The sequence below is a fragment of the Scylla paramamosain genome, chromosome 5 (genome assembly GCF_035594125.1).
Source record: "Scylla paramamosain isolate STU-SP2022 chromosome 5, ASM3559412v1, whole genome shotgun sequence".
Classification (NCBI taxonomy): domain Eukaryota; kingdom Metazoa; phylum Arthropoda; class Malacostraca; order Decapoda; family Portunidae; genus Scylla; species Scylla paramamosain.
The window spans coordinates 35,470,056-35,482,555 of NC_087155.1; the positions used below are offsets into that span (position 1 = coordinate 35,470,056).

General features: G+C 40.7%; 1 long non-coding RNA gene across 4 annotated transcripts in view; it reads right to left on the reverse strand.

The window, feature by feature from the left end:
- The window catches only part of LOC135100356 (uncharacterized), a 38,220-nt gene that overhangs the window by 6,180 nt on the left and 19,540 nt on the right, over positions 1-12,500 (reverse strand). The window lies entirely within an intron of this gene.

A 12,500-nucleotide genomic window follows, 5' to 3' on the forward strand; every position in this document is an offset into this window, starting at 1 on the left:
CAGAGAACAAGATAGAGTAGAAGAAACAAGAAGAGAAAGAGGAGGTGGAAGAAGAAAACAACGAGAACAGCATCATCAAAACCTCACTAAAGAGAATTAAAAAAAAAACTCAAACAATTCATAAGAGGGAGAGATGAAGCGAAGATGGAAGTAAATAGGAAGAGAAATAGGAAGAGGAGAAGAGGAGAAAAAAGCGTAATAGGAAGGAAGAGATACAGAGATACTATTATGAAAGACATGAGACAGAAGGGAGAAGAAGAGAGGAGGAGGAAGGGAAGAGAAGGAGGAACAGTAGTCGTAAGGAGAGATCCCGTTATGAAAGACGTGAGACGGAGAGAAGAAGAGAGGAGAAAGGGGATGAGGAGAGAGAAGGGGAGACAGTTATGAAAGGCGAAAGACGGAGGAGAGAAATGAGAAAGGAGGAGAAAAAAGAGGAAGGGAAGATACTATCATGAACTGTTATGAAACACGGAAGGGAGAAAGGAGAAGGGAGAAAGCGGTGAGATGGAGAGAGAAACGGAGAAGGGAGAAGGGGACATGGAGGGGCGAATGAGGCAGAGGGGGAAGGAATCAAAGGGATGATAAGCAAGTGTTCCCTCGTCGAAAACATTTCTTAGGACCGCGTGTTGACAGTGTGTCGTTGTCGCTACACCACCGCGGCCTTTGATCCTGCCCCCTATTGTTCAAGGTGAGTGGCGATAGACTCCCGCCCTACAGTTAATGACGAGAAGCCAGCCCAGGTATAGGGTGCTGGAAGTAAGGGCAGGATGGTAAACAGCGGGAAGAAAAGGACGGGAAGAAAAGGCGACATAGAAGGAGGAGTGTTAAAAATGGGGAATGGGAAGACGGCAAACAAAATTAAGAAAAGAAGGGTTGAATAGAGGTGAGGCAGAAGGAAGGGAAGAGGAGAAAAGTGGGAATAGGATAAAGAAGGTATGCAGAATAAAGAAAACGAGCGGTTGTGTATGGCGACAGGAGAAAGAGAAAACGTTGGTATTACGGTAAGGGTAAACAAAAAAAAAAAAATGACGGGTTAGGAATGGCCACACAGGAGAAAGAGAAGAAAAAGGGGAAAGAGAAAGAGCCAAGAAGCTTAAACATAAAAGGAATAGCAAGACAGTAGACAGAGTGAAAAAAAAAAGGAGAGGAACGAGAAAGGAGGAGGAGGGGAAGGGAGGGAAGTCTGAGGATGAAAGGAATAGGAAGGTAGTAAACAGGATAAAAGAAAAGGAGATGAAGGAGATGGAAAACAGGATGGAAGCGGAAAGAGCAGGGAAGACGGAGGTGAGAGGTTAGGAAGAGGAATTGGAAGACAGTAAGCAAAATGAAAGTAAGAAGAGGAAGGAGAAGCAATGAAGAAAATATGGGTAACTGGGTAACAGAGGAGATGGAAAAGAAGGAACAGAGGTAAACAAAACAAAAACAAGACGATAAACAGAATAATAAACAAGATATGAAGAAGAAACGACAGGAGGAAGAGAAAGAGAGAGAAACAAGAAGAAATAGGAGAAAAGGGGGCATCCAAAGACGATTAAAAAATTAGAAAAAAATAAATAAATAAATAAAAGAAAGAGATCAAGGATGAGGCAAGAACGTAAGCAAGCCAGGATGAGGAAGGGGGAAAAACAACGGGAAGGAAACTTAAGGTTAGCAACCCACTGCTTCTTGGGGATATTGAGGATAAAGAGAAGATAAGCACGGTGAGTGAAAACATCTATATGGAAGATGATGAGCGTGAGATGAGGTGGAAGGAGGAAAGTCAAGATACCAAGGACAAACACGCGACTGAGGAGGAGGAATACAAAGGAATACAAAGGAAGACAAACAGCAACAGACTCTGAGGTCCTTACTAGGCTGTTTGTTGAGACTATTTACAAACTACCAGAGATAGAGACAGGACAGCAAAGCAGAAGGCTCTTCCCCACCCACCCCTCCCTCCAGCCGAGGCTGGCAGGAAAAAAGGAGGAGGAGGAGGAGGAGGAGGAGGAGGTAGAAGAAGAAGAAAAAGAAGAAGAGGAAGAAGAAGATGAAGAAGAAAAAAAGAGAAGAAAGAAAAGGAGAAGAAAGAAGGAGAAGAAAGAAAGAAAGAAAGAAAGAAAGAAAGACCGAAGAGGAAAGAGATGACAGGAGGAAGAGGAAGAGGAAGAGTGGAAAAGCAGGATTTGGAGAAGGAAGAACACATAAATAAACATACAAATAAAAAGATCGAGAAGAAAAACAAGAACAACAAGAGCAAGAACAAGAACAAAACCAGTAAGACACAAAGACAAGAACACAAAGAGACAAGATATACCAAAAAAATAAGAACAAGAACAAGAAAGTAAAGAAGGAGTCCATGAGAGAGGACAGGAGAGGAGAAGAGAGGGAGAGGGAGAAGGAGAGGGGAGATGAAGAAGAGAGAGAGGATGCAAATATGACAGGTAAGAAATTAGAGGTTAACTTAATCCGCGAAATTAATGGCATGTGGAAGAGAGCAAAAGAGACAAGAATGAAACAGACAAATCACTACGCAGCACGGGAGGAAATAAAGGAAAAAGGGGAAGAAAGGAGGAGGAGGAGGAAGAACGAAGAGAAAACTGGAGAGAGGAGCAAGCAGTGAATAAACGGAGCTAAACGAGGAGGAGAACAGTAAAACGAGAACAAGGAACTGGGAGATGGAAAGAGAGGGAAGAGGAAGAAGAAACACGGCGATACACGTAAGCAATATCAGGAAAGGAGGAAGAGGAGAGAGAGGGAGAGGGAGAAAGAGAAAAAGAATAAAAGGGAGTAAGATGAAGAATGTTCCGACCATGCATAAACAAAAGGAAAGATTCACTTGGATACACGCACTGAGAGAGAGAGAGAGAGAGAGAGAGAGAGAGAGAGAGAGAGAGAGAGAGAGAGAGAGAGAGAGAGAGAGAGAGAGAGAGAGAGAGAGAGAGAGAGAGAGAGAGAAATCGTCAAAAACAGACGGAAACTGAAATTGCAAAACACATAAACCAAAACAAACCTGAGACTGAAACAAACTGAGGCAGGACACAGTAATAAGACGAGGGTACCCTTTTTTCATTCTGTATTTTTTTTTATTTATTTATTTTTTTTTATTTTGTTTTATTTTATTTTTTTTATTTATTTATTTTTATTTATTTATTTATTTATTTTATTTATTTATTTATTTTATTTTATTTTATTTTTTTTTTTTTGTGTGTGTGTGTGTGTGTGTGTGTGTCCTACTTCTAATCTCTTTTGTTATGAATAGAAGGCCAATTTGTAATACGAAAGACAATTTAGACAAGATAAAAATAATTAAATAACAGGAAAAAAAAATCCATACATACTTTCTTCCCTGACTCTCCTTTCATCCCTTTGTTCACTTGCTTCCTCCACTTATTTTCGTATTTAATTCTTTTAAACCACCTTCCTTCATTTTTCCCTTCGTGGCACACTCACCCCATATCTTGCAAATTAAACACACCACAACATTCACCTCCTTTCATTTACATTACACATCTTCAAATACTCCAGCCACCTCACACACACACACACACACACACACACACACACAGGCTGGTATAGTGGTCAGCACGCTCGGCTCACAACCGAGAAGGCTCCGAGGCAAATGGGCGAGCCTCTTAATGTGTAGCCCCTGTTCACCTAGCAGCAAGTAGGTACGGGATGTAACACGAGGGGTTGTGGCCTCGCTGTCCCGGTGTGAGATGTGTGAGTGGTCTCAGTCCTACCCAAAGATCGGTCACTATGAGCTCTGAGTTCTTTCCGTAGGGTAACGGCTGGCCGGGTGACCAGCAACACAACCATTGGTGAAGGACACACACAAGCACACACAGACACATCCTTCTTAACCAAACACTTAATTTCTCCACATGACCTCTCCAAAGACACCCCAAAACGTTCTCTCATCTAAACACACTCCAAAACTCACTCTCCTCACCTAAACACACCCCAAGACGCACTCTCCTTATCTAAGCAGACTCCAAAACGCATTCTCCTCATCTAAACACACCAGAACATGTTTTTCCTACCTCCCCTTACCTAGCAAGCCTCGTCCCTCGTCTAGCATTTCCATGGTATGGGCGGGACCGCTATTAATACAATCGAACTTAGTCGTTCAGGTGATGCATTGGAAGGGAAACTAATTTGTAAACGTAATTGTTCCAGTAAAGGATACAACAAATATTTCAGAAACGCCATTACGATTTTTCCCGCATCCTTCATTATCCCTCTTTCTCCTCCTCCCTTTCTTTCCTCCCCTTCCTACTTACCTTCCTCCTCCTCCTCCTCCTCCTCCTCTCCTCTCGAATGCGGTGCAGCGGAAAATAAAAGAAAAGAGGGAAGGGTAAGGAAAGTAAGGTAATGCAATGTTATGGTACTTCTAAGCAGGACATTTTATTTGTATTCTATGGTGACGGTGGTAGTAGTAGTAGTAGTAGTTGTTGTATTAGCAAATCAGCCAATCGTTTTTTTTTTTTTTCCTAATATACAATAAACTGTACATCACAAATTATTAACAAAATCAACGCAGTTTTATCTAAGAGCACATACGAAATCCTCTACTGGAATCATGAATTTGTACCCAACTGATTCGTGCTAAAATAATATCCATACTGTAATTCAAAATGTCAACTAGTAGTAGTAGTAGTAGTAGTAGTAGTAGTAGCACAGGCAGCAGTAGAAAACATAAAACGAATAGGCAGCAATAAATGAAATAAAATAGCAGTAAATAACGAAGTGTTGATTTTATTGTCACGGCTATTTTTCTTATATTTCCAAATAAAACATAACAAATGCACGTCCATTCTGCAACGGTAAATAAACAAATACATAAAAATGGAGAGGCGTAAATACTTTAAATTGTGGGTCAACAAAAAGAGAGGGGATGACGGAGAGAGAAAAGGGTGAGGCTGAGGGCGGGAGGAAGAGAGGTGAGAGGAGGAGAGGAAATGGGAGGAGAGGGGACACAGCTATTGTTTCGTAAAATTATTCATATGCTGTGCAAGTTGTGCCAAAAATAACTACTGACATAGATTTCAGGGAGGGGGAAAGAGAAAGAGAGAGAGAGAGAGAGAGAGAGAGAGAGAGAGAGAGAGAGAGAGAGAGAGAGAGAGAGAGAGAGAGAGAGAGAGAGAGAGAGAGAGAAAGAGAGAGAGACGAAACCAAACGTGACAACAGTAATGCGATTAACTACATCTGCAATTAAAGGCACAAGATTATCTCTGATCTGCTTATCATTTTCACAGTGCCCTTTAAAACTTCCCTAATTCAAGAGGAACAAATCAATTTCCAACAGGACATCTGATGTTTACTGCACATCTTATTCTATTTCATTCCATTATTTTTTTCTCTTCCTTTCTTCTTTTTTATTCATATTTCAATCTTTTAGTTCTTTCTTTTAGCAATGTATAATTTTTCCTTAATATTTGATTTACAGTCTTTACTTGTTCTTTCTTGCTTTTCTTCCTTTTTTTCTTATGTTTTATACCTATCACGCAATTTTTCTCCCATCTTATTCCTTCAATCACTGCTTTCTCTTCTTTTCTATTTGCTTTTTTTTTTTATTGTTTATTTTTTTCTTTACAGTCCCTCATTGTTTTTTCTTCCTCATCTGTACCCTTATGTAATTCCATCTTCCTGTTCCTCTCTCTCTCTCTCTCTCTCTCTCTCTCTCTCTCTCTCTCTCTCTCTCTCTCTCTCTCTCTCTCTCTCTCTCTCTCTCTCTCTCTCTCTCTCTCTCTCTCTATGAAACTGATCAGCCGGTTCTTCATAACAGTTCCAGAAGCTCCGAGATACTGAAATATTAAGGTCAAGAAGTGAGAGGTGAGTGAGAGGTGAAGAGGCGGAACTGCTCCTTGTAGATATCACGCCCACACTCTCCTCTTGAACCTCTCCCTCTTTACTCTCTTCTCTCACCACCAATTCTTCCTCCCACGCCTCGGCTCTCTTGTCATTCTCCTCCTCCTCCTTCTCCTCCTCTTCTTGCTTCCCCTTTGTCTCTTGTCTTATTAAGTATTTTGGCATGTATTATTATGTTATTCATCTCTCTCTCTCTCTCTCTCTCTCTCTCTCTCTCTCTCTCTCTCTCTCTCTCTCTCTCTCTCTCTCTCTCTCTCTCTCTCTCTCTCTCTCTCTCTCTCTCTCTCTCTCTCTCTCTCTCTCTCTCTCTCTCTCTCTCTCTCTCTCTCTCTCTCTCTCTATCATTACGTCCTTCATCAATTCTTTCTATGTCTTTCGTCTTCCACAACATTACTCGCTTTAATCTGCAGTATCCTTCTCTCTACTCTCACGCCTCCTCCTCCTCTTCCTCTTACTCCTTTTCCTACTCTTCACCTTCCATACATCCTTCATCCGGCCACCCAATATCTCCCGCCAGGATCTCGCTACCTCTTCAAGTACTTCAGTCACAAGACCCCGTACGAAATACGGAGCGAGGGCGGAATGAATAAGACTTGTATTCGACTTCCCAACTGCTCCTTGTTATGGTTTCGCTTGGGTGTTATTGCTCCTTCCTTCCTCTCTGCCTTCCTTCCATCCTGCACGAGTAATTCATTCGTTCGTCCAGACACAGGCATAGAAACCGACTCTCTCTCTCTCTCTCTCTCTCTCTCTCTCTCTCTCTCTCTCTCTCTCTCTCTCTCTCTCTCTCTCTCTCTCTCTCTCTCTCAGCTTCCATTTCTCCTCACTTCCACTAAATCTGTATCCCTTTCATTTTTTTTTCTCTCTCTCTCTCTCTCTCTCTCTCTCTCTCTCTCTCTCTCTCTCTCTCTCTCTCTCTCTCTCTCTCTCTCTCTCTCTCTCTCTCTATCGTCGAAAAATGTATGCAAACGTTAAGAGCTCGCTTCCCGTTCCCTCTGAGTAGGAAGCGAGGAGATGGAGACGGCGATAGTGGAGGAGGAGGAGGAGGAGGAGGACAAGGAGAAGATGGAGAGGAAAGAATAAAGAGTAGGAACAAAGGATATACACAGGAGCACAGGAAGCAAAAGTTATGTAAAGGCTATTGGGTGATAACTAGAGAGGCTGTTTTTTGTGGAGTGTTCTCAAGATCTGTGCCACTACTGCAGAGGAACGAGACAGAAAAGTGAGAAGCTTCCTATCCGTCCCACTCCTCGCTTCCTCTAAGATTAAGAGCATACCTGATTTGAGAGGTTCGATAAGTAACTTTTTTTTTGTATAATACTGCTGTAAGGTTAGTGTTTTCATCTGAAGGTTAAGTTAGGTTAGGTTAAGTTGTTAAGTTAGGTTAGGTTAAGTTGTTAGGTTAGGTTTAGGTTAGTTAAGTCTAAATTCATTCAGTTAATTAATTTCATTGCTTTTACGATTTGAAAAGACATCATATTTTGCCCAGAAATAAACAGTCAGTGTCTAGAGATTAATAGGCCAAAGATTCTTTTATAATATTTTTTTTTGCAGGTAAGGTCGAAAGGAAATTAACAAGTAACTACTCACTACACACTGACATTTTACGGTCTAATAAGTGAAGAAAGACATTTTGAATCATATAGACATACGCTTATAACATATAAACCCTTGAATTCAACAAAGTTACTAATAAAATGTTTATAGCATCCTCTACAGAGACACCAGACAACAAAAGGAGTGATAAAGTAAGTCAAATCTTGTACCTGTAGTCTTATTTATGTACAGTGAAAATCAAATAGAAATAGTTAGTCATTCAACAAGCAGACGATCCCTTGTCATTAGAAACTTAGGAATTAAATAAAATAGTTGATTCCGTGGTGTTAACAGTATCACTCCTTGGGAAACTGAAGTCTTGCGTTAGGGTCCATCCTCGTCATAGCGCTAGGCAAGTACGAGTATATAGGTGATGCAGTACTTAAAAGGGTACCGGTCGGAAATGACTGGGAAGGTTAAAGACCCTACTCCATATACCCAGACCCTGTGTTAGGTGGCATTACCTGAGTATGACACCCCTCAACCTTATATACAATACCTGCAGGGCGACGAAGACCCCACAGCTGACGATATTCGCGACATGGAAGACGAGGAGGGAGATAACAAAGGGTAAAAAAAAGATAGTTAAGTTTTCAGTATGGAAATAAAACACGAATGCAATCTCACTGATTAATTTAAAGCAGCTCATTACACACACACTTTCTCTCTCTCTCTCTCTCTCTCTCTCTCTCTCTCTCTCTCTCTCTCTCTCTCTCTCTCTCTCTCTCTCTCTCTCTCTCTCTCTCATTTTGTAATTGTTCTTAATGTTCAACTATATAAAATTCAATACCTTTCCCTAAAAACTTATTTACTTGACAAAGGCTAATTAATTTGTATCTTGAAAGTCCTGCATCACATCAATCATCTACAAATCCTAGTGATAAATAATGTTCCAAATGTTTTTTTTCTGGACAATATTCTGAAACACACCTCCACCTCCACTATTTTCAAAAGGCTCTAGTTAAAGCTAGTCGGGAATAATACTAAGCCTCACAAAGACCCACCGCGACGCCTCTTCCTGCCGGACATGACGGGAAGCAGAAAGGGTGACAGACAGACGGAAGGAACAAACGCACTCATCACCCGCTCAGAATACGAATTAGTGAGCGAGGATGGACGGGCAACGGAAAGCAACGGCGAGGAATGCGTTAAGTGCAAAGCCACTCAGAGATTTCCACATGGGCTCTCACCAACACAAGGCAATTTTGTGCCATAAACAGCAACCAGATTATGCCGTGTCACAAAAGCGAGGTGGCAAAAGCTGGCATGAAAAATATGATAAAAATACACCTCTCCAGGACAAGAAAAAGCGCAAAATGAATCTGCACAGACACACACACACACACACACACACACATGAAGCACCGGAAGGACAAAGGGCGTAAGAGCTTAAAAGTCTCTCACAGGAAGGTTGGAAGGCTTCAGATTCAGCGCACAGGCCAGGAAGGCTCTGCTCTCGGCGCCCCTCCATCTCAGCCTCGTTCTGGAGGATTAGCAAACACATTTTCCGAACTGAGAAAATTCAGGCACTCTGACAAACAGATTTAACGCCACGGATCAGCGATGGAAGCTAGTTTTTTTTTTCTTTCAGAGAGAGAGAGAGAGAGAGAGAGAGAGAGAGAGAGAGAGAGAGAGAGAGGCTGACAGACACAAAGACAGCAGGATTAAGTGAAACAAAGCGAGGAAAAGATACACAGACACATAACTAGACAAAGCTGAAATACACACACACAAAGACAGAGAGAGAGAGAGAGAGAGAGAGAGAGAGAGAGAGAGAGAGAGAGAGAGAGAGAGAGAGAGAGAGAGAGAGAGAGAGAGAGAGAGAGAGAGAGAGAGAGAGAGAGAGAGAGAGCTGTGCACGCCACCATAATAATCTCAAGCTGGGAGTGGCAATATGGAGCCGTGACCCTTTGAAGCCAAGTCAGCCATGCTAACACACCCATTCTTGCCTAGATTGTCTCTGCACACTTGCCTACATTGGGGACGAACGGATAGGGGTAGGGGAAGGATAAGAGACAATGTGGGCTATGTAAGGTAAGGTGAGGGAAGGTAAGGGAAGGTAAGGTAAGGTAAGGTAAGGTAAGATGAGGTCAGATAAGGGAAGATAAAGTGAAGTTAATTCCCTTCACAAGACCCAGAGAAAATATAGGAAATAATCTCTTAGGGGAATCCAAAGTAGGGGAAGGGGAAGAAAATAAGACAATTCAAAGCAAGGTAAGATAAGGTAAAGGTAGCACGCTTAGCTTCCTTCCTACCCACCCGGAACAAGTAGAAAGGAGTCTCTAGAAGGGTCCACGGAGGCTGGCGGCGCGTATGAGGTGGCGGTGCGAAAAAATAATTAAGGCAGAGGAAAATCAAGAGAGAGACTGCACGGTTTGATACAAGTCACAGAGAGGCAGAGAGGACAGTGTGTGTGTGTGTGTGTGTGTGTGTGTGTGTGTGTGTGTGTGTGTGTGTGTGTGTGTGTGTGTGTGTGTGTGTGTGTGTGTGTGTGTGTGTGTTTGGTGGGTGGGTGGGTGTGTGTGGGATGGAAAAATGCTTGCCTGAAAGTTTTTAATATATATCTCTCTGCATATTATACGTAAAAATACAGACACAAAATGATAAAAAAAAAAAAAAGTGGATGTGAGGGTTGTGAGAGCAAAAAAAAAAAAAAAAAAGGAATACCGTTGCAATACTAATGAAAGTTAAAACAGAGACAAAGAGAAAAACTAAAAAGAAGTTATTCAAATTCTTTCTTTTTTTTTTAACAATACATTCATACAATACATATATAGTAAATAAATTAAATAAGCATTAAAAATATGCAAAAGGAAACAAAGAACATAGACGAATAACACAAACCAAACTTCGACGTAAAATAAAAACAAGAATAAATACAAGAAAGAAAAAAGAAAAAAATGCGTACCAAAATAAATAAAATCAACGATATGATAATTACTAATGGATTATCCCCCTCGGAAACAAAAATATAAAAGAAAACGAAAACAAGAAGGTACGACAAGGGAGAGATGGACAAATGATGGAAAATTAAATGGACCACTCTAAGAAAACGACCATCCATGTCAAGGTGAATGATGAGGGAAGAAAACAGATGAGGGAGAACTTGACTAATGTATAATGGAATGGGAATGAAGTCTGATAAGAAAAAATATTGGCAGTGATGGCAGTACGTAGTAGTAGTAGTAGTAGTAGGAGGAGGAGGAGGAGGAGGAGGAGGAGGAGGAGGAGGAGGAGGAGGAGGAGGAGGAGTTGTTGTTGTTGTTGTTGTTGTTGTAACCCCAAAATATATTCAAAATAGTGATGAATTTACACTGAACATGATAAAATCAGAGAGAGAGAGAGAGAGAGAGAGAGAGAGAGAGAGAGAGAGAGAGAGAGAGAGAGAGAGAGAGAGAGAGAGAGGCTATCAAAGTCACACTCAATGGCGACACTTCATCACTAAACTATCTCTCTCTGTTACTCTTGCAGACAACCCATAATTTTGTCATTACGAGAACAAAACCTCCATATCCATACTCTCTCTCTCTCTCTCTCTCTCTCTCTCTCTCTCTCTCTCTCTCTCTCTCTCTCTCTCTCTCTCTCTCTCTCTCTCTCTCTCTCTCTCTCTCTCTCTCTCTCTCTCTCTCTCTGTGTGTGTGTGTGTGTGTGTGTGTGTATATATATATATGTCGTTCTGCTTCAGCCAACACGCGCCACTGTACAACACCCCCACACTAATCAACATAACATTACCATAACATTATAATGTGTACCATCAAATACACGGCAGTTTATACTGTAAAATATAAAAAGTAAAGGATATTTATTAGCTGCAGCGGGATTGATTTATTGATTATTAACTGACTGCCTGATTTACTGACTACATATTTGACTGATTAACTTAATGCATTGAACCAGCGGGGTCATATGGAACTGATACTACAAGATGCAAAATAGAAGGAAAGTGGAAATCATACAAGGAAGAACTGCAGTAATTATGAAGCCAAACTGTAAAATCTTCAAGGAATAAACGGATGAGAAACTTTTCAAGAAGGATTTAAGAGTCCTGTTTGCTTTTTGTCGTGCGTGTTGAGAAGATTACATTTACTAAAATACAACATGAAGCTTTTAAATTACACAAGTCAAAGATAATAAAGTAAGACACTGTAGAATCTTTAAGTGACAAATAATGGAGTGTCCGTCCCAACACGACTTAACAAAAGCATTAATTCTTGTCAAGCATGCAAGAAAGTGACACTTACTACAATACAACATGACGCAAGAAGGATTGAAATTGTGCGTACGTGTTAAATAAAATAAAGTGAGCCACACTATTGAGTCTGTAAGTTATAAATAGCCGGTGTTTTGAAGGAAAACTAGTACAATTAATTTTTTGCCGCGAGTATAAGAAAGCAACATTTTGCTACACACAGACAAGACCTAGGAAGGACTGCAATACCTGGACACGGCCGGAAAAGGAATATCCATCCAATGCAGAACTATTCCACGTGCAAGAAAAATATTGTAAGTTAAAAATGACTCTTTCCTTCATTCAGTTATATTCGTAGTCCACTGCAATGAATTTCCGTAGACGAGAAGTAGCCCATCCTATTCCATGCAGCCCCTTTCTTTTCCTTTACAGCGCAATGCCATTTGGTTTGATTTGGAGAATGAGGGAGGGCGTGAGTGAGTGAAGGAACGAGAAATTGAAGTGTGGCCCCGCGTTTTCTCTTTCCATTTTTTCTTTTTTTCTTAAGAGTTTGTCCTTTAACATACTGCAATTACCTTTGCTACTGTTGCTGCTGTTATTATTTCTACGACTTCTATTGCTGCTGCTGCTACTACTACTACTACTACTTCTGCTTCTGTTGCTACTACTACTACTACTACTACTACTACTGTTATTACTATTATTAGTAGTACCATTACTATTACTGCTTTACTACAACAACAACTACTACTACTAATACTAATACTACTACTACTATGAATGATAATAATAATAATAATAATAATAATAATAATAATAATAATAATAATAATAATACCATCACCATAATCACAAATTACAGTCG